Source organism: Callithrix jacchus, chromosome 9, assembly GCF_049354715.1.
Source record: "Callithrix jacchus isolate 240 chromosome 9, calJac240_pri, whole genome shotgun sequence".
NCBI classification, from domain to species: Eukaryota; Metazoa; Chordata; class Mammalia; order Primates; family Cebidae; genus Callithrix; species Callithrix jacchus.
In genome coordinates, this window is record NC_133510.1 from 80,009,235 (window position 1) to 80,032,527 (window position 23,293).

Genomic DNA, 23,293 nt, shown 5'->3' on the forward strand with positions numbered 1-23,293 from the left:
TGGTATCTCTATGTGGTTTTGAATTGCATTTCTCTAATGACCAGTGATGATGAGCTTATAAAGGTCCCACCTGTTGTTGACACTGTTGCACTGAGGTTTACATTTCTAATACATAAACTCTGGGGGGACACATTCAAATAATAGCATTCCATCCCTGGCCCCCAAAATTCATTTCCTTCTCACATGCAAAATACACTTATTCCACCTCAACAGCCCCAAACCCTTAACTCATTCCCGCACTAACTCAAAGGCCCATAGTCCAGAGTCTCATCTAAATCAGATAAGCGTGAGACTAAAGGCAAGATTCATCCTGAGGCAAATTTCTCTCCAGCTGTGAACCTGTGAAATTAACATTACATACTTCCAAAATACAATTGTGAGACAGGCATAGGATTGATATTTCCATTCCAAAAGGGAAAAATAGACACAAAGAAAGGAGTAACTGGTCTCAAGTATACCCAAAAACTAATGGGGAAAATAACATAGTCTCAAAGATGGAGTCTCCTTTGACTCCATATCCTGCATCCTGGCACGCTAGGGCAGGGTTTGCACCCCAAGATCTCAGGCAGTCCTGCCCTATTGCTTAGCTGGGCTCAGTTCATGAAGCAACTCTCCCAGGCTGGAGTCTTATGCTTGCAGGTCTCCTGGGCTGCAGTTGCACATTGGTAGCTCTATAGTCTGGGGTCTCTGAGGTGGCCTTTCTCCCACAGCTCCACAAAGCCTTGCTTTAGTGGGGGCTTTTTGCAGTGGCTTTACCTCTGTGGCAAGTTTTGGCAAAGACCCTAAGATTATCTAACACATCCCTTGACATCTAGGTGGAGGTCACTTTGGCCCCACAGTCTGCACAGTTGGCATGTCTACAGAGTCAGAACCACGTGGCCACTGCCAAGGCTTACCGCTTGTGCCCTCGAGCTGCAGCGTGAGCCACACCTGGCCTGCTTAGACCACAGCTGGGGTAGCCAAAGGGAGTTGAACCAGAATTCAGGGAGCAGAGTCCTGAAGCAGCATAGGGTAGCAAATGCTGAGGTCCCAAGACACTTCTCTGGAAATCTTGACCTCCTAATTTGTCTCAAAGATCTCTGAAATATCTTAAAGCTCATTCTCCCATTGTCTTGTCTCCCATGTCTGGCTTTCTTCTATTCATATTAATCTCTTTAACAAAAGGTGTTAAAGAGTGGCTTAGCATTCTAAGTGCTAAGACACTAAGTGCTAAACGGTGTCAAAGGTGTCTTAGCATTCTCTCTCAAACGTTCCTTATTATTCTTTACATGGCCAGCCTGACAGTTTCCAAGTCTTTCTCTTTTAATTATAAATTTGATATTTCAATAGTTTCTCTCTTTGCTCATTTTACTGGCATGGCTACAAGAAACCGTGCAGCACCTAGAACACGCTGCTGCTTAGACATTTCTTCAGCCAAATATACTATTTCATTGCTCTTAAGTTCTGTCTTATACAAAGTCCTGGGAAACAGACATAATTCTGCCAAATTCTTTGCAACTGTATTGCGAGGATGGCCTTTCTTTAGTTTCCAATATGTCATTCCTCATTTATTTCTAAGATCTCATCTGAATGGCTTTTACTCTCTGCACTTCTACTGGCATTCTAGTTACGACCACTTCATTAATTTCTAATAAGTCTCACAATTTCCCTGCAGCTCTCCTATTCTGATCCCTTACCAGAATTGCCATTAACACTCCATTTACAACAACCTAGACTTTTTCTTTTCTTTGTTTGTTTTTTGAGACAGAGTCTCGCTCTGTCACCAGGCGCCAGGGTGGAGTGCAGTGGTGCAATCTCGGCTCACTGCAACCTCCACCTCTTGGGTTCAAGCAGTTCTCCTCCCTCAGCCTCCCGAGTAGCTGGGACTACAGGTGTGCACCACCATGCCCAGCTAATTTTTGTATTTTTAGTAGCGACGGGGTTTCACCATGTTGGCCAGGATGGTCTCGACCTCTTGACCTTGTGATCCACCCACCTCGGCCTCCCAAAGTGCTGGGATTACAGGCGTGAGCCACCGTGCCTGGCCTATAGCAACCTAGACTTTTTCTAGCCTGCTCCTCAAAATTCTTCCAGTCTGTACCCATTACCCAGTTCCACATATTCAAATATTTATTATAGCAACAGCCTCACTTCTCAATACCAATTTTCTATCTTAGTTCATTTTGTGTTGCTATAACTAAATACTACAGAGTGGGTAATTTATAAAAAAAAAACCAGAAATTTATGTCAGTTACATAAATGGAGATTGAGAAGTCCAACATCAAGGTATCAGCATCTTGTAACGGCCTTCTTGCTGTGTCATCTCATGGCAGAAGGCAAAAGTGCAAAGGAGCACAAGTATGTGAGAGAGAGAAAAGGATCTAAATTAATTCTTTTATCAAGAACCTGCTCCTGTAATAACTAACCCACTCTCACAGTAATAGCTTTGCCTTCATGACTGAATCACCTCTTAAAGGTCTCAGCTTTCAACAATGTTGCATTACAGATTAAGTTTCCAACAGATGAACTTGGGGAGACATATTTAAACCATAGCAAGATATTAGTGGCATTTTCTTTTAAAGGCTATGATTATTTATCTTTACCAGCACCAGTAGCTGACATTGTAACTGGACACTGGGTACAATTAAGGGTGGGGACTTAAATAAGCTTTGATTCTTAGGTTGATTAATGAATTTGGTATTAACATAGGACAAACACAGTTGTTTGACGGGAAGCAGTAAGTACCCTCTTTTTAGAGAAGACTTTGCTGGTAATGAAACTGGCGTCCTAAGTGCTCACAACTTCAACAAGTTTATAAATTACTAGGAAAACCTCCTAGTCTGCAAAACATCAAGGAGACAGACATTAGCATTTTACATCTGCTCTTCTGTGACAGTTATTATAGGAGATGAGCTATGATTCTGTATTTCACATCACATGATTCTGTCGCTATCCATTCTTGCAGTATCTTAGATTGTGGATTGTGGCTTGAATCAATGTTTATGCAGAAGAGTTACACAGTGAACAAAAGAGTTATACAGGTGGTCCAAAATGAAGTGCCACAATTTGTCACAAATAGAGTTGGGGTCCTAATTGAGGTAAATTATAGACTCCTTTTAACAAACAGAAAATAATAATTTTTGAGAGTAGGAAATACAACTAAACCTCTGCACACACATACTCTCTCTCATATACACATATACATGCTTTTGATGCTATTTAGGTGCCAATAAGGAAGAATTTAAATAATGGATTTTAATGAAACACATGCAGATCATAAATATGATAGCTTATTCTGATCAAATATGTAGAGTGAATCCTTACATACACATTTTAATGTTAGGAGCTCGGAAGTTAAGTTTTTACTCAGTAACTCAGACTTAGAATATAGATTAAAATACCTTTATATACGTGTATATATAATTGTATATATACATAAAACACATATATTACATAAGACATAATATGTTTTGAGGATTGGGATTATATTCAGTGACAAGTAGCTTTGGGTTAAATAATGTTATGGAAAAAAGCTGTCTTCATGCTATTTTTAATGAGTTATTTTAGCAATTAGTACCTGTTTGCCCATTATTCACATTATTTGTAATATGTTGACTTTACTATGTTTGACCTTCCAACATCTATGGTAAAGGGGGCATTCTGTGAGTGGAGTAAACTAATCAATAAGCTTGTATGTGCTAGGTTTTTAGTTCCTAAAGGTACTCTGCCAAAAGCATTCATAGATGACTATAACCAATAGTTGGAAGCTCATGAAATCTCTCTGCAGCTGACCCTTGCCAATCCCTTAGTATGAGAAAAAGGTATGCTCTTGTTACTATGCTTGATGGAATGAAAAGTAAAATTCGACTCTCTATCTCCTGCCAGTTACTATGAGAGTTCAGGACTATTGTTCCTTCTCTCTTTTTATTCCATATAACTTCCAGTTTAAAGCTAGGAACTTTGAATGCATGGAAATAAACAGAATTTTCTTCAGAGGAGATAAGTTTTACAAAGAACTGTTGATTTGAGGCACAAAACTCAAATGTTTATGAACTTTTCACACATTCAATTAGACTCCCTACAGGACTGAATAAAGGGTGATACTGACTTTCCACTTGCACTATTTTATAATTATTGAGTGGCTCTGTATTCACTGATAAGGATAATTCAATGGATAATTCCTCTTCCTATATATTGAACTACTCAAGTAGAAGTTCCCTTACCTAATTCTGGTTTCCTGAAAGGAAGTGGAACAACATTTTTTCTTGGTGTCTCTACCTAGCAAACCCCTCTTGAATTTTGATTTGCACTGTCTCTGTGTGGCAAGAAATGATTCCCTTTTTCTAACTTTATCTTTTCTCTGTATCATCATGCACATAAAAAAATTATTCTACATTCCATTTTATTTTTATGCTAATTCTCCTATTTTTGCTGGGTTTTCCAAAAAGATAAGAAATCTGTGTAAGGGTTGACCAACCACTAACTTTTTTTTCTCCCTACAACTACAAAATCAGGATTGTCCTAATAGAAACAGTGCAGTTAGTTTGAAGAAACGGAATATACTTAGCTTGTTTTGATTCCATATTTATTGATTATTTATAGGAATATATGTTTGCCAGGGAATTGTAAGTCATAGAGCTTAAGGCAGGCGCCAACCTCCGCTTATTTCATTATCTCAGTTTTATGTCAGACGTAGGGACTGTGGTAGGATTTTCAGACCATAGCATGGGTTAGTGTGGTCAACATCCACATAAGTTTAGTATAAGGAAGGGCATTTTGACAAATTTAAAAAAATCACGAAACTAGGGAAAGGTGATTTAATGTTAAAAAAGATAATAATCTGGATATATTGTGGTTTCAAACACTAGATTTATTGTGTCTGTCTGTATTGTGTGTACTCTGTATTTTACAGAGGTTTGTAATTCTACTGTTGTAGTTTACAGTACAGAAAAGTATAAATCTGCTGCTACTGGTGTTCATTCAATCAAGTAGCTCTAAGGAGTCCTCACAACTGCCTATAGCTCTTAAACCTGTCCTTATTGAAGGTTCATGGTGCTGTTGCTCTCTAGATCAACAATAAGCGTTGTCATGAGGCCTTTGGGGGAGAAAGAAATGTAATTCTGAGCACTGATGAGAACAGAAATGCAGGAATCACAGCTGGCCAGTCTCATTTTCTTCTGGGTTACCAAGGCTATAAACAAGGGAGAGTGGGAATGGCCTGGAAATCAATTTGCAGAATATTTAAAAGGTCACCGTGGTCCAGAGTAGTGTGCTGCATTACTTGGAATGTATCAAGTGCACAAACGTGTATGCCACATCTCTAATAACAACAATTGTGATATAAGAGAGGAATACGTTGCCAATCTCCTGCTAATGGTTTTAGAACAGACCGAAACATATTTTCAGGACTCTAATTTTAAGCTCATCTTATACCGTGTTTTGAGGTAACTTACTTTGTAGCAATTTTATTTATCTATTCTTCTTTAAACTTTTAATTTTGCAAAAAATTTAAACCTGTAGAAAGTTACAAGTCTATTACAGTTCACCTATTTACCTATATACACCTCTCATTAACATTTTGTCATATTTGCATCCTCTCTCCTTATATATATTTACAAATGTATACATGTTCGTAGATGTTCTTATTATATGTAGACACACTCATTCTTTTTTTATAAAAATTTTAATGTAGCCAGGCATGGTGGCTCATGCCCGTAATTCCAGCATTTTGGGAAGTCAAGGCAGGCAGATCACATGAGGTCAGGAGTTCAAGACCAACCGGACCAACGTGGCAAAACCCTGTCTCTACTAAAAGTATAAAAATTAGCTGGGTGTGGTGGCACATGCCTGTAATCCCAGCTAATTGGGAGGCTGAGGCACAAAAATTGCTTGAACCTGGGAGGTGAAGGTTGCAGTGAGCAGACACTGTGCCACTGCACTCTAGCTTGGCTGACAGAGCAAGACTCTGTCTCAGAAAGAACAAAAAAAAAAATTAAAACTCTTAAAAAAATCTTCTTGTAGAGATGGAATCTCACTATGTTGCCCAGGCTGATCTCAAACTCCTGGACTCAAGCAATCCTATCACCTCAGCCTTTTAAAGCACTGGGATTACAGGTGTGAGCCATTGAGCCTGCCTTCTTATTCTTATATAAAAATTTATTTATTTTTTATCCATGTCAGTGTAAGTTTAGCTGAAACCTCCTAACAATAGGTATATTCTCTTATGTAACTTCACTGCTGCTTTCAAAGGGAGGTAATGATCTAGTCTTAAGATTTTTTTCTGATTGGAAAATTTACCTAACATTTTTCTGATTGGAAAATTTACCTTTTCATCATTTTTTCCAAGGAGATCGATTCCATAATGAAACAGCCTCAGATGTCTGTTTATAATGGACACTCTTGAAATAAAAGCCTCCTTGTCACTCACAGCAACCTCCTTTCCAATTATTCTTACATGCCCTTTCTTTTCAGTGTCTTTCTCTACTTTTTGTTCTCTTTACATTTTCCCCTCACAATTGATATTTTTAAAGGCCACTTACTGCTGTTCTCTGTTCACCTAAACAACTTAATTACATTTCTGGGAGTTTCTTGGCATATTTAAGTATTATGACTAAAAAAAAGAAATCTAGGGTGACATTTTATAGTTTGGCAGTGGCTGTTATTTCCTCCAGCCTTGGTAGGAGGAAATTTCAAACTTTAAGATCTTTCTAGATTTAGTAGTTCAGTAGCTGATGTAGTTATTAACATTGCTGTTATTTGAAAAAGCCCAGGCAAAACAAATACTGAGAATTTACTCTTAAAAAGCGTTTTCTCTTGTCAGTAACTCAGCACTGATTGTCTGGAAACTCCAAACTCTTTTAGGATCCTCTCCCTGTAGCCTTCCTCTATTAAGCAGAGAAATTCCATTGATCCCAAGGAAGTCTCAGAAAAAAAAAAATTGCAATGTAGCAGTCTTGCAGAACTTTTCAAAAGCAATTGTCAAGTAGAGGCAGGGTCTGATACTATAAAAAGAGCTTATCCCTGAAAGATCCTCCCTCAAGGATCCAAGTTAGTAGCCTGAAATCAATTCAAGCAGCTGAAAGGATGAAAGGAGATTTCATGGTCTAGGGTGTCTTCTTTTGAGTGCTCTGGTTGGGGTTTTCTTCGGCCACTTGACTAGAGGCAAAGATTAGTGACACAATGCTGGCCTTCAGTCATCTAGGCTTCTATGTCTGTGGAACGAAGCTGAGGCTGTGCAGCTGGGGGTGCTGTTAATATCTGTAGGTTAGGATGGACAGGACTTTTGTAGTTACATTCACACCAAGTCACCAAGAAGGGAACCTGCCTTTTGAGAATAATCAGGCTCTTTTTTTCTTAAAGTAACCACAGGAAGAAGCATACCCTCTTTGGAAGGCAAATTGTGCTTATTTGTGTAGCCAGAAAAAACAGTTTCGGTTAGTGTTTTCTTAGGCCTTGTATCTCGTGGTTTGGTTTGAGAAAAAGGCAAACATCTTTCTCCCCTACCCTGAGGTTATCCTGCAATCTAATATAGTAAAGGAACTCTTTACAACAATATTCATAACTAAGGTGCCCTTAACTTTTAGTTCTGAATGCCAGCTTTTTTTTTTTCTGATTAAGTAAGTCAGAATAGGTAAAAAACAAAACAAAACTATATTCGAGTTTTCCATAATTTTTTAGGGAAAAGAATTTTCTAAGAATTCAATTTTGTATTTTTAGTAGAGCTGAGGTTTCGTCATGTTTCCCAGGCTGGGGACAAATTCCTGGGCTCAAGGATCTTGGCCTCTTACAGTGCTGGGATTACAGGACCGAACCATCTAAGTTGTTCCCGAACCATCTAAGTTGTTCTCTTGATGGAGCCACACTACATTGGTATTATGTTGGAATAGGTTCCTTTTGAAAACAAAATAACTCTGGCGCCTAATAGGACAGTAGTCCTCGAACTATGATCTCTGGACATGCAGCAGCACCGTCTGGAAACTTGTTAGAAATAATTGTTGCAACTTCCATAGTAGAAGCTTGACAGATGTTTGTTGAAGATAATGTGGGGTTCTCATTATGTAAAGGGGAATAATGTCACTAATACCACATGGCAAGGCAGTGACTCCCAAACTTTCATGTGCATCAGAATCAGCAAGAAGACTTGTTGAAATGTGGACTGCTGCAGTGTTTCCCATTCAGGAGGTCTGGAATGCATTTCTTTATTTTGAGCAGGGTCTCAATCTATTGCTAGGCATGATCTCAGCTCACTGTAACCTCCGCCTCCTGGACTCAAGGAATCCTCCCACCCCAGCCTCCCAGTCCCTTAGTAGCTGGGACTAAGGTCCGGCTATCACATCCGGCTAATTTTTTGTATTTTTAGTAGAGCTGAGGTTTCGTCATGTTTCCCAGGCTGGGGTCAAATTCCTGGGCTCAAGGATCTTGGCCTCTTACAGTGCTGGGATTACAGGACCGAACCATCACATGGGTGTCAGGAGTGCAGTTCTAATGAGTTCCCAGGTGTTGTTAATGTTACAATTTTGGGGACTCCACTTTGAGAACCATTGTTCTACAAAAGTGATTTTCAACCTTACCTCAAATTAGAATCACCTGGGGTTGATTTTAAAAGTTGTGAGGACCTGGCCCCACCCCAGACCAAATTAATCAGATTCTCTGTAGGTGGGTGTAGGCACTAGAACCTTTAAAATGTTCCAGGTGATTCTAATCAGCAGCCAGGTCTGAATTCCACTGAAGTTCATCTCAAAAGAAGTGGTCCTCAATCAATCCTGGTTTCTCATTAGAACCACGTGGAAGGCTTTACAACTCTTGTTGCCTGGATCTCAAATCCTAGAGATTCTGATATACTTGGTTTGAGGTGCAACTTGGGCATTGAGATTTTTGAGAACTCCCCAAGCGATTGTAATACGCAGCTAAAGTGAAGAACCTTTCCCTAAATATACCTTCCAGCTATGAGAATTTTATGTTCTAGTATAATCCTATGCAAAGGATACAACTTTCAAAGAAAACAAACATTCCTATACTGATTTAATCTATAGACATTATACAGGGTCTAAGTTTATCTTGAGCTGATATCATTAGCTCTAAGAGATGGTATATTTATAGCAAATTAGCTTACTTTTGAATTAAAGCCTTATCCTAAATGGCCATAAAATCCATTTACTTTCTAACACACTCATTTTTTTATTCAAAATATATTTTTTGTTTGGAAAAATATGCAAAGGGAGCACAAATATTTTCATCAATTATCCTTTAATTTATTCACACATTTTCTTGCTAGTCAATGGTTATCTCTGTTATAGTAAGATGTACCAGAGCAGAAATATAGACAAGCAAAGGACTCCGGCCCCATCACCATAATGGATCACTATACTTGTCTGCTTTGGTTGACTGTTTTACAAATTTACACAGCACTAAGAGTATGGCACAAGGGTAGAGCAGGACTGTACAGAAATGACAGTCAGAGGCCAGGGGAGCCCCTACATCAGTCAAGGAGATTGTATTTCAGTGGACTACTGAGTCAGAGAAGCCACAATAAAGCTTTAGAGGTTCCTACCCTAGGCTGTGAGGTGGACCCCTTCTGGAAGAGGGGTGATGAGAGCCCAAGTAATATTTACCAAAGCAACAAAATACTCATGAATATTTACAGTACGCATTGCAACTTATTTATACCTTGGAAAACTGCTTTTGTGCTGCATATAGTGAAGCAAATAAATCATTCCTCCTCCCTCAGTTCTCCAAGGAAATGGGGATGTACAGCTGTGTGATGTTGAGCAAGCTACTTCACTTTTCCAAGGCTTAAATTTCTCATATGTAATATAATATTTGTCTTGCAAGGGTGTTTTGAGGAATAGATGAGGTAACATATAAAGCATTTAACCCAGTACCTGATATATACAGTACAAGGAGTTCAAAATATTAATTCTCCTATCTCTGTCCTTTCTAATACTATCATGAACTTTGTCTTTGATGATCATCACAACTATCAACAACCAAAAACCTTGTTTCTCTTCTCCCTGCCTCATTGTCTTTCTCTCCCCTGCCTGCCTCAACATATACAGAGCTTCTATAAAGTCTCAGCCAGTGTGCCAGGCCCTTGGGAATGCATGGATAAATAAGTTGCCATCCTTTCCCCCAGCACATACAGTCTAATGAGGAAGCAGACAAATAAATGTACAATTATTATACCTGATGTGTGAAAAATGGGTATAGAGACAGCACAAAGAAATGCATGTAAACTTTGTTGTAGGATCTGAGAGTGTTTGGAGAGGCATTCCGAAGGAGTTTAGTCTTAGGGGTTGAGCAAGTGTTACCAGCATGTGGTAGTGTGGGATGTGGAGAAGAGTTGGGTAGCGAATGTGAGAGAATTTTTGGTGGAGAACAGCATGTGTACAGGTGGGGTGAGCTGGTGCTGTATGAGAAAGCATGGCATAGGTTAACAAGTTTGACCTGTTTGGGAACTGTGGGGCAGGTATGAGGGATGAAGCCGGAGTAGACAGGGGCTAGATCACAAAAGATGTATGCCAGTTCTTCTCACAGTGTGATTCCCAGTCCAGTAGCATGAGTGTGTCATTTGGGATCTTGTTAGAAATCAAATTCTTATACATCACCCTGGACTAGACCCACTGAATGAGAAAAGGTGGGCATGAGGCATACAAATCTTTAAAAAAGGGCCGGGTGTGGTGGCTCAAGCCTGTAATCCCAGCACTTTGGGAGGCCGAGGCGGGTGGATCACGAGGTCAAGAGATCGAGACCATCCTGGTCAACATGGTGAAACCCCATCTCTACTAAAAATACAAAAAATTAGCTGGGCATAGTGGTGCATGCCTGTAATCCCAGCTACTCAGGAGGCTGAGGCAGGAGAATTGCCTGAACCCAGGAGGCAGAGGTTGCGGTGAGTGGAGATCACGCCATTGTACTCCAGCCTGGGTAACAAGAGTGAAACTCTGTCTCAAAAAATAAAAATAATAATAAAAAATAAATAAAAAAAGTTGTACAGGTGACTGCAATGTATGCTAAAGTTTGAGAAACACTCTTTGCTGTGGTTTGAATATTTGTGTCCTTCCAAAATTCATGTAGAAACAATCTCCAAGGCAATAGTATTAAAAGGAGGGATCCTTGGGAGCTGATCAGATCATGAGGCTTCCTTTCTTATAAATGGGATTAAGAGCCTTACAAAAGAGGCTTCACGCAGCATTTGGCCCTTTTGCTTTTCGTCCATGTGAGGACACAGTGTTGGAAGTAGGGACTGAGCTCTCATCAGAAACAGAACCTGCCAGCATCTTGGACTTGGACTTCTCAGCCTCCAGAATTGTGAGATATAAGTTTCTGTTGTTTATAAGTTAACCAGTCTCAGATATTTTGTAATGGTGGCACAAAAGGGCTAAGAAACTGTTCTATGCCATAATAAGAAATGTGGTCATTTTCCTGAAGGAAGTGGGGATGTATAGAAAGATGTTAGGTAAGGCTCATAATATTTATTTGGAAGGCTTGCTCTGCAAGCAAGGTAGAAGAGCAATGTGAAGGAAGCATGGAGGAGGTGACAGGAGGGGAGTTTAAGTTGGTAGGGAGATATAGGAAAGAAGCTGAAGACACTTGGGCTAGAATGCAGCATCCTTCCTATGTGTAGGGCTCATAAAAATGTATAGTGTAAAATAGAACACAGAATATGAATCCTGCCCACAAGGTGTTGGTAATATAGATTGACTTTTTTCTGATAATGCCATCCATATCTATGGAGCGTCTACTACTGTATGCCAGAGTGACTCTGGAATCAGTTTGGTTGATCTAGACAAGACCATAAGGAGAGTCCCCTTACTACCTTTCCTCCAGGGGAGGGATTTGAGTTGAACTAGTACCTCAGAGACTGTTTAGTAATATAACACATGAAAGGTGATGGTTAGGACAGAAAAATAAATGGATTGCATCACAATTTCTCTGGTTCTCCAAATACATGGTGGTCTCAAACCACGTGTATTGGTCAGCACATTCTCTTTGGGCTGTGTGTCGCAGAGATCTGAGTCTTATTTCTAACAGTGAAACAGTGAAACCTGTCCCCTGAAAACTGTTTTTCAGCTAGGAATAGAAAGAGCCAGGCTAGACTCTTCTTTCTGCTAGATCTTGCTTATTCTCAGCAACAGAACCGACCTGCCTTTCTAGATGCAGAGAAAGGGTGCGGGTAAGTGGGCAGGTTAGCCTGTGGATGCCTCTGGAGTAGAGGTTGGAATAGACCCTCAAGTCTGTCCTCCAGGATTCGGAGTGGGGGGAGAGAAAAGGAGACGCTTCTTTGGCTGAGAGAGAAAGAGGAAAAAAAAAAATCCAAAATATTTGACATCTATACCTTCCCACTACCACCTTCTTCCAAACCCATGCCTCTCCCATTAGGAGGACATAAAATGAAGAGTGACCCTCACCCATCCCCCTTTTGTAGGTGTGTTTGGAATGAAAAAAGTCGGTGCATAAGGACGGAAACTAGAGCAGCTGAAAATAGGTGCGAGACTTGTTGAGCATACAAATCATTTCCCCCTTAGTCTCCAAGGGAGGGAAAAAAATCCCTCTTACTCTCTCCTTGCAGCCTGTGTTCTGCATTCGGGAGAGGAAGCTGAGGCTGGTCCTCAGGCGCTCCTCCTGCCGTCCCCGCAGGGAATTTTTCTCGCAGGGTCCGCTCCGTCCATCCCGCGCGGGTCCGAGACGGTGGGCCTCCGGTGGGTTCCTCTCCCAGGCAAGGGCCCAGACCCCGCGACGCGCCTGTCTCTTTAAATTCCAGCTGCGCGGCTGGGAAACAGCGCCACTCGCCGCCCAGGCCGGCTGGAGGCTGCGAGCGAGCTCGCGCTTTCGCTCCCGGCTGCGCGCCGCGGAGAGCTCGGCTCGGCCCGCGGGCTGCACGGCGGCGGCGGCGGCGGCGCGGGGCGGGGAGGCGCGGCCCGGCCGAGGAGGGAAGAAAGAGCGAGCCGGGCCGGGAGAGGCGCCGCACCCGGTCCCGCGCCCGCTCTCAGCGGCCCGACCAGCTTCTTTCTGGGTGACAAGGATGTGCCTGGGTTGGCTTTTCTTTTTTTTTCCTCCATCTCCTTAAGACGATTTCCATAGTAACCTGATCAAGTGGCTCAATTTCGCAAACCTGAGGATTTCCGCGGCCCGCCGGCAAGACCTCGGCCAGGTAACGCTGCTATCGCCTCCTCTTCCATTGCAAACAGCTGCGCTCCTTGCAAAGTTCCTTTTGTGGAAAATCGCCCAGCCCTACGGAGCCCGGGGTATTTGCAACAGCGTGTTGGTTTCCAGGTGCCTGCCACGGGTCTCCTCCCTGCTACTTCTCCAGGACCCATGATCAGATTATTTAAAAAAATTGTTCTTGGTCGTCTCCCCCGCCCCCTCCCCTTTATTTTTTTCCTCTTTGCTGCGCTCCTCTCGGCTTTTCCCCTGACACGAGTGATGGGGGCGCGGGGGGACGTCGGGGGTGGGGGTGGCCAGCGCGGTCCTGGGAGTGGCGGGTTCGGATGGGCTGGCTGCGGTGGGCCACTTTGGGTATCTCGGCGTGGCCAGCGCCAGGGTCTCGGGGAGGGCTGTCAGCGCCGGGGTGGCGGAAGCCGAGGTCTCCAGACGAGTGAGGGAGGGATGCAGGCATTGGGGTGATGGAGCGCTCGACTGGTGGCTGGTGAGCGTCCATACATCATAGCTCTCCTTCCCACTCCCCCGCCCCTCTTCGGGTTTCTCTCTTTCTCTTTCCCCGTCCTCATTTCTTCCTTCCTTTACTCACCACTTGCTTCATTCCATTTCCTATTTTTTTTTCTCCCCTCATTTCCTTTTTTTCCTTTTCCCCTTTAAAGAAAGGGGGATCCTTTGCAACCCTATCGTTCTGCCAACATGGAATAGCTGTGAAACCTGCAGCGTGGCCACTTCAACCTGGTAGTTTTCAGACCCGTCCTTATCCATCAACATGTTTGTTTCCTGAATCTATTGATTCCCCTGAATTCTGCAGAAATGCATTCTAAGCTAGGCGCCTGTATGTCAGAATCAGTTCTGCAGCTAGCTTCCGTGCTCCAAGTATGACATGTATTGTAAGGGCTGCATATGTTTTAAATCCATATAAGCCGTGGGTATAAATAAATGTAGCTTTGAAAAAAAAGCCTTATTCTAGATAAACGTCCCTCTTAAATTATTGATATACTCTTCCCCCTCTTTGACATTTAATTTTAGGAAAGTTGGGAGACAGGTTCTTGTCCTCCAGTTTTTGAGGAACATGCAACTTCTATTATCTTAATTATCTCCTCTTTGAACATCACTCACATTTGCATTACCCAGCCGGTGGAACTAGTGGGTCATAATTAAGGTTCAGATGCTTGCTTCCAAAGTCCAAGCTAGCTGGAGTGCCAACCTCTGGTACAGGGTGCTAAGAACCGAAGAGCCAGGCAGACCTTGCCAAAGAATAAAGGCATAGCAACTCTTGTGTGAAATAGCGAGATTCAGACTTCAGTACTGGAAACAAGAAAATACAATGAAACCAAGCTTTTAGTTTGTTTTTGGTTCTTAGCATGGGTACAACTAGGTAGGTATAAATTAATACTTCATTAAAACGATCCACTCTAGTTTAGAATCCATTCTTCCTTGTTTATGTTGAGGCACTTTTCTTACTATGGTTATATATATTTTTTCTTTGAAACATGTCTGTATCATGTGAAAACAAAGGCAAAAACAGGATGACTTTCATTTGTCCACCAAAATTTTATTTCTGGTTATTTGATTTTTAAAAATCTAGTTGTTTTGCTCAAGTTTTCCTGAGATCAAAATATTTTACTTGGGAAAATGATTCTAATCAATGTTTTTCTTCCACTCTGTTTTAAAAGTGCACATAGTTTTTATAGAAAAAAGTCTCAGTTCGAGAGAGCTCTATTTGCCTCTTTTCCTTTGTCTGAACATTTGTATTTTAAATTCAACTATTAATATAGGATAAAGCATCTTAGGGCAGAGAATAGATCAGGCAGAGGGGAAACTACTGATGTAATAGAAAATATAAGTAAACCAAGAGAAGTAATTATTGGCTTACCACTCCACACTATTGTTGTCTTTGCTTTTAGCCAATTTAAAGGCTGTACACTGAAAATGTATTATTTTCTTAATTCTTCACCTAATACTGTTTACACCCAAGATCATATTTATCCAGTTCAGATGAATATTTACGAAAGATTTCAAATTCCCTTGCCAGTGAAATCCAAATAGCATGTTTTTCTTCTAATATTTTCTTTCTAGTGAACAGTGATAGTAGTAATGGTCCTACATTATTGTTATTATCTGACTTCCAATTTTGCTGTTTCCTGGGTGGGTGGGTTTTTCATGACACATTTACAAGATGCTCTTGGCTGGTTGGCTGGAATTCAAATGCACAATTATTTGTAGGCACAATATAATGTTCATTTTCTCTTGTTCTTGGTTTGAGATGTCATGCTCTTTTGCTCACTTATATTTTGGTGTGACTGTCTTTATGTGTGTGTGTGTGAAGGATTTAATGAAGTCTGTTCTAATTAAGCATCGTGTGATTTGAAGTTAAAAGGCATATTAGCGACAAGCCATAAATTTCTCTTATTTATAGTACATTTATCCTGAAACTCTTCTCCCCCTTGTGATTTCTTCTGTGCATGGATCATTTAATGAAAGGTTGGCAATGATGAGCTGTTTTTTATAATAGGGAAAAAAATCCCTCAAGTTTACTTAACAAGTCATATTTTTATACAGAGAGATTAGCAAATATTTCTGATTGAATATTTTAATGGACTAAATTGCTGACCACTGCTAATTACCAAGAATATATTTTCTTAATTCTGAAATTACTCTATCTCTCAAGTTGTCTGGAGGACTCCAAGTGACTCATCTTGTAACCCATGGCAACAGGAAGTGGTTGTTCTGGGTGCAAGCTGAGGTATGGTCATACTTTGTTAGCACTCGGACTTGATATGAAAAGAATGAGTGTACTGGCTTTTTTGTATAGATGAACATTAACTTTCTGACTTTAGTCAGAACTACACATCCCAGGCCTTGTTTTGCAAAGTCCCTTTGATCTTCATTTACAGTAAGTCTTCACTTAACTTACTTGGTAGGTTCTTGGAAACTGCAACTTTAGGCAAAGTGAAGTGTAATGAAATAATTTTATCACAGTCTAATTGGTAGAAACAAGACTTAAGTTCCCATGGTATATTTCTAATCACAAAAACATCACCAAACTTCTCAAAAACACTTTAATATTGAGCATTCAAATAAATGTAAGCTACATATACATCTAAGAAAGATGACTAAAAACTAGATCAATATCCAATTATTTTAGTTCAAGGTCATAGGTAGCTGGAGCCTAACCCAGTAGCTCAGGGAACAAGGTGGTAACCAGCCCTCGACAGGATACCCTTCTCTTGCAGGGCACATTCACACATGCCCACACTCAGACCGGAACCATTTACATGCACGCATTCACCTACCATGCATATCTTTGATATGTGGCAGGAAGCAGAAGTACCTGGAGAAAATCCACCCAGACATGGGGAGAATGTACAGACTCCACCCAGACAGTGGACCCAGCTGGGGATCAACATTTTGGCAACGTTATAATGAAATGACATTGACTGAAATGCTGTCATTCCAGGACCTCCTGTACTTGGCGCGGCGGTTGGGGGTAGAGGCGGGCGTTAGAAAATTCTCAGAAAACAGATACTCAATGCTGTCTTTTTAATGGAAAAAAACTTATAGAGAAGTGTGTATGTGTGACATTGTCTGTAGCAGGAATCATTAGGAGGAGAATCAGACGTGAGAGGTGGTGCCAACTTCAGGAATGTTGAGATTCAGGGAGCTGTGGATGGGAGCAGAAGCCAGGAGGCCAGGGTTAGTAGGTTCCTGCTTCTTACTCAGTTATTCTTTTCATGGCCTCTTTATTCACAGATATCACCTAGCTTTGTTTTCTCAAGAAAAAAAATGAGCATAATCTTTCCTGTTATGAATTCTCAAACATACGCATATTTGACACAGACACATAGGTGCACATATGTAGCAGTAATGGATACTAAATGACACACTCAGAGGAAGCAGAAAAGACTTCTGAATAGACTGGAGATCTTTCCTTGGACTATTGATGGACGGGTAATGATGTAGTTTTTCTTACATTCAGAAGGCTAATATATTACTCTTTATGTTCTATGGATAAAGGCAGTAGATGCTCAAGGATGAATCACATAATATGCATAATAAATCCAGCAGATATTACCCTTTTACTTATGTGAATGAAAGTGAGGAATACATTTATCCCACTTTAACCATTTACGACTTTTTTCCCTTCTCCTATTTTGTAAGCAAAAGTAAGTTTCTGAAAGGTTAAATGGACCTCAGGATGGGAAAAATCCCCAGAGCTATCTTTCTGCACAGACTTCATTTTTTCTCCCAAGTCTGACTGTCAACTATAATATCTGATATGAGCCTCTGGTGGTGATGTTTCCATAGGTCATCATCCTTCTGTATCCCAGATGAAGTCTCAGGTCGAACATTGCAATATCACAGATTTTGAATTTAATGCATCATTAAAGTTGGTTATGTAACCCAATGGCCTTGTTAAACTCCAGATTTAAAAAATTATATGTATTTACTATTCTCTTATTTTAGAATGATTTCACAATGTTCAGAAGAAATAAGCCTGCAAAGACTTTAAAAGCTACTTGTTCACATTATTTGTACAATGCTTGTACAATGACATTTTTTGCTAATCTATGCAACATTTTCGTAACAATTGTGCACATTTTAACTACGTCAGATAATCAAGACCTAGAGACTTCAAGATCTGTAAGCATTGCTGCTTCCAGATATGGAGCAAAAACTTTCTTGAGAATAGAAAGTCAGTGTTTTGACAAGAAGTGATTTATAACAATTCAGGTATAGCCAGGAAACTTTAAACCTTAAGTATTATTTCTTTCATCTTGATTTGTATATCTTTATATTGGATCTATTTAACCATATTAATAGAACGTTGGGTCTTATAGCCAGCTCTCATTTTTCTCCATTGGAAAAGATCTAAGTCCCCATCCTTCCTTGGTGGCTTTTGTTAGGTTTGTAGACATAGCATTGAAGAATTATTGGTACTTTTATACACTAATACTGCCAATATGACCATAAAATCATATCCCTTGGGAATTTTTTCCCCCTCACTCAAAAGAAGCATCTGTTATTGAATACAATCTTATGCCACCTTATTAAGATGTGTCAGACACCCTGGTTGCCTAATTGTCTTGGTCCATTTTTTTTTTTTTTTGAGACAGAGTTTCACTCTTGTTACCCAGACTGGAGTGCAATGGTGCGATCTTGGCTCACTGCAACCTCCGCCTGGGTTCAGGCAATTCTCCTGCCTCAGCCTCCTGAGTAGCTGGGATTACAGGCACGCACCACCAGGCCCAGCTAATTTTTTGTATTTTTAGTAGAGACGGGGTTTCACCATGTTGACCAGGATGGTCTCGATCTGTTGACCTCGTGATCCACCTGCATCAGCCTCCCAAAGTGCTGGGATTACAGGCTTGAGCCACTGCGCCCAGCCCCTGTCTCGGTCCATTTTAAGGCAGTATTGCCCAGCAATTAAAGATATTGCTTCTATAGGAGACTTTGAGTTTGAATTCTTACTCTTCTACTTACTATATAGGTGATCTTGAGTAAACTTCTTAACCTGAGTCTCAGTATCCCCATCTTTAAAATAGTCATAAAGAATACTTTTTGTGTTGATTAAATGAGAGAATAATATTTAGGAGAGCTCCCAGCATGTATCAAATATTCATTAGATATCAATTGCTATCATTCTTGATGTTCCATACTGCTGATGTTGAAATGTACAGCAAGGCCACAGTTATTTTCTGTTTGGATTTATTATTCTTTTAAAGTCTGAATGTAAACTGTAATATTGTGCTTATTTACACAGGAACTGTGATCTCTTCTCTTCCTCTCTCCCTCTCTACTTTAGCTTTTCCTTATAGTCTCAAGCTAAAAACAATGACCAGGTGCCTAAGCGATAAGAATGCTCTTTGTTTGAACTCGAGGCATTTAAGTGACCTGGATGAGGCTAGAAACTATTATTCTAAGTAAGTAGCTCAATAATGCAAAACCAAACATTGTATGTTCTTACTCATAAGTGGGAGCTAAGCTATGAGGATGCAAAGGCGTAAGAATAACACAATGGACTTTGGGGACTCGGGGAAAGGGTGGGAAGTGGGTGAGGAATAAGACTGCAAATAGGGTGGAGTGTATACTGCTCAGGTGCTCGGGGCACCAAAATCTCACAAATCACTGCTAAAGAACTTACTCATGTAACCAAACGCCACCTGTTCCCCAATAACCTATGGACATAAAAAATTTAAAAAATACTCTTTTTTGCAGGGGGCAGATAAAGGGTGAGGGTACACTCCATTTTGGACTTTCCAGAAAAGCTTATCTCAACTTGTTTTTTATATATGTAGTATGAAAGTTATCCAAGAATTTGTATTCGAAAGTTGAAATCAGGATTAGCTATAGTGTAATATGTTATAAAAACAACAAAAATGTGACCAACATGAATCGCTGGCTTTAGTATTACAGAGCTGTTCACTTATAAGCTGTGACTGCCTACTAAAACCCCAATGTAATCCTAAAACTACAGGTTTGCTAAAGAAAATTGTGGAACATTTTTTGTGTGAAGTCATTTGAAGTCTTATTTATGAGAAGATGTCCTTTGGTAAAAGATGTAATATTTCATTCTTAATTTATTTTTCTTTGTGTGCTCCAATATTCTGGGTTTCATTGCATATGTAATTTTCTTTCATATTGAGATGTCCTTATCTTCAAAATGAATTATTGAATTATTATACCTATTTAAAAATTTTTATTATGGAAAGTTTTGAATGGACATGAAAGTAGAAATGATATGATGAATTTCAATGGATCCATCCTTGAGTTTCCACAAGTTATGTCACCTCTTCAGATCCTTTCCTGTTATTCTCTATGAAAATTCTAATTCACTCTGATTTTGAGGATCTAGAATATCTGCTTTTTAAATAATATGGATCTAAATATTATTTAAATACAGATAATATTGATGGTAAAATGATATAAACACCAAACATTTAATGGCAAGTCAGTAAACTAATGTATAAAAAATGATAAGTGAAAAATGTGTTAGAACTGAGCAAATATAAGAAGTCAGGGTTAGAAAACACAAGATTAGTTTGATTCAACATTTGAGCATCTCCTTCAAAGAGCTTATAAGATGTCACGATTAATTCCATATTATCATAAGTAAGAATACTTTTCAGGAAATTGGACAATAAATAGTTCTAAAAGTATGTTGAACATTAATCTTTCATTAGGAAGCTCATCTGAAGATTGTAAGAGCCGGCCTCAGAGATGGTCCCCAGTGATCTTTGCCTATTGCTATTCATGCTTTGTGAAATCCCCTCCCACATTGTATATTCTGTGTGATCAATGGAAGATGACGGAAGTGATGGTGTATGACTTCTGAGGAAGTATGACTTCTAAGGCTGTCATAAAAGATATTGCAGCTTCCACCTTCCTCTGTTAGATCACACACTCTGGAGAGAGTCAACTTGAGTGTCTTGGGAACACTCAAGCAGTTCACGGAGATTCATGTGGCAAGAAAGTGAGGCCTTCTGTCTACAGCACTAATTTGCCAGTTGAACAAAGAAGTCACCTTGGTAGACGGTCCTCAAGCCCTGGAATTCTTCAGATGACTGCAGTCCTGGGTAACACTGTATATCATCTTGAGAGCCCCTGAGCCAGAACCAACCAGCTAAGATATTTTTGAAATCCTTACCCACAGAAGCCCTGTGAATTATTAAATATTTATCGTTAGAATCTGATAAATTTTGGAGTAATTTGTTTTGCAGCAGCAATAGATAACTGGTATTTATAATTACAACCCTGATGCAGTTTAAGGTTTTTGTATTAGTTATCACAGTTTTATAGATATGTGGAAGTGCCAGTTAATAGAGTTCTAGTTGACAGAATGCTGTTGAAATCTGCATTTGCCACAGTGAATAGCTAACATTTGACCTTGTTTTATAGTGTTAACTGCTGGGAATGAATTCTCTGTAGACATTGTCTATAATGAGTGCAGAAGATACAATATCTCTTCTTTCATTAAATCCAGTTGCTAACCTGGATCTCAATCTTGACTCTTCCTTTTCGCAATATATCTGTTAAAAATTCAACTCCTTTGGAACTTGAAAAGACAGCAGTCCTTGAGGGCTGAGGACTGGGACATATTTTAGTAGAAACTTGGGTAAAGTTTTGAGATGGTATTATAGTTTACCTTCAGGTTATCCCCCAAGTAACCCTTGCCTCCAACATACACAGAAAAAGGCCTTTACAGCATGAGGTTTTGTTGTCACAGAAGCTTTTCCTCTGTTATCTACTTAACAATGTAAGATTAAAGTGCCCCAAATATTACATGACCCAAATAAGGCCCTGGGTGAGATATTATGTTATATCCATTCTTTGTCAATATGTACTTTGTTCTTGTATGTGTATTGCTAGGTTTTCCTTCTTAAGCCTGGTTCTAAACAATACGTATCAATCTCTTTCTCTTGTTGTTGTATTACAAGGCTTATAAAGCCTAAAAATTGGATATTACTGTGGGCTGAGACAGATTCTGTATACGTACAAAGTTCTGGTACCTCCTTGCAGGTACAATGGTGTGGACTGGAGAACCAAAATAGACAGTGACCTCACTTTTTTCTTTATGGATCTGTTTACATTTCTGTAAATAAATTATCCATCCCATAAAAATTTAAATGGTGGCTGAATCTTTAATATATACATGCACCAGGAACCTTTGATAATAGATTTAAAGTTTTTCAGCCTTTAGATTGGTGAGATTATTAGGTCATTTTCATAAATGTGCCACCACTTGTCTTTTGGTTTAGAGCATACAGTTTTTGTACATTTGCTGTTTAATTTGGTAGGTAGGGTAACTAATTGAAACCTTGCCTCTAAGAGTTTTTTCAGTTCCAAGGTTATCTTGGTATAAAACAGTGATGGTGTTCACTGATCTATGTCAATATCACACTGTCTGGGAATTGAAATTGATTTTTTTCCTTTATTTTTTTGGTTCTTAACATACACATTCATGTACCCTCTGAACAAGCGCGATGCGGGAGGACTCAGGAAAACTAATAAGTAGTCATTCAGAAATTAGTTTTCAGGACATCACAAATTAGTTGCATCACAAGCCTCAGGATAAAGCTAATGAAGTCACTAGTTCTTCCTGGTATTTTTATGTTTGAGCACAGAGTGTGCAATAAGAACTACCTTTAGAATTGAGAATAAACAACATAGATCTGGTTTTTCTGGTCCTCGTGAAATATGTGGAAATTAAACCACTTCTGGTTCTTGGAGACAAAGAGAGATGGCAGATGTACATAGAAACTAGGAGTGTTTTCTTAGGTGTCTTTTGATAAGCATGCTTTTGTTTGTTTGTTAGAGAATGGGTCCCATCTTGGGTGTTTGTTTTATGTGCATCACACATGGGGCATTGCATTAATTTACTCCATGAAGTAAACATGTTTAAGCAAAAATAAAATTTGTAGATATATAGTAATGGTCATTTATACTATAATGAAGATAATAGGTGTACAAGAATGAAGAAAACATTCCTTTCCCTTCAGAAAGTTGGAATATATTTAATTTTTAATTTAAAAAATTTAAACTTATTATTCAAAGTGTTTCTTATTTATAGCCAGACTTTACAATTTATGGCCAGGCTGTGCTCAATACAAGATTGGGTTGGATCATGTAACCATAATTGAGCATTATCCTGAGTTCTACACTGCTAATGAATGCTAATGCTCTTTTGAAGGTCTCCTCTTTATGGCCTCAATAACCACAAAGGCTTTTCTGCCTACAGCAGATAAACCCTCAATAATGTCACAGGAAGTTGCATGAGAGTTACCTGTAACTTTTCCCCTTTTTGCCAGCTAACTAAAAATGTTCATTTGGGATATTTCCATAGGGTAGATCTCTTTATAAGACTTCAGATTTTTTTTTTGTTAGAGTGGAAAATGCATTTCATGAACTTTTAAGTAAGTTTATGGATATTAGTGCTTGTTTATTGTATATTAAGAACTGAGGTGTGGTTTTGATAATAGTATGGTTAAGGTCCCAGAAATACCTGAACCTGGCCTGCCAATCACCTCTGTCTCTGTATGGAGTCCCCAGGGAAGATGCATGCAGGAAATAGCAGTCAAATGATAATCAGAATACCAATGTATTAATAGCTTGAGATGGTGCAAATTATCCATAATACAGGGCTCTTTGGTAAAAG

At 39.6% G+C, this 23,293-nt stretch overlaps 1 protein-coding gene across 2 annotated transcripts in view; it reads left to right on the plus strand.

The window, feature by feature from the left end:
- Positions 1–12,803: 12,803 nt before the first annotated feature.
- Positions 12,804–23,293, plus strand: part of NAV3 (neuron navigator 3) — an 872,565-nt gene continuing 862,075 nt past the window's right edge. For both annotated transcript variants that reach the window (XM_017976235.5, XM_078336921.1), the window contains exon 1: positions 12,804–13,129. The gene's annotated coding sequence lies outside the window, so the exon portion shown is untranslated. The remainder of the gene's footprint in view (positions 13,130–23,293) is intronic.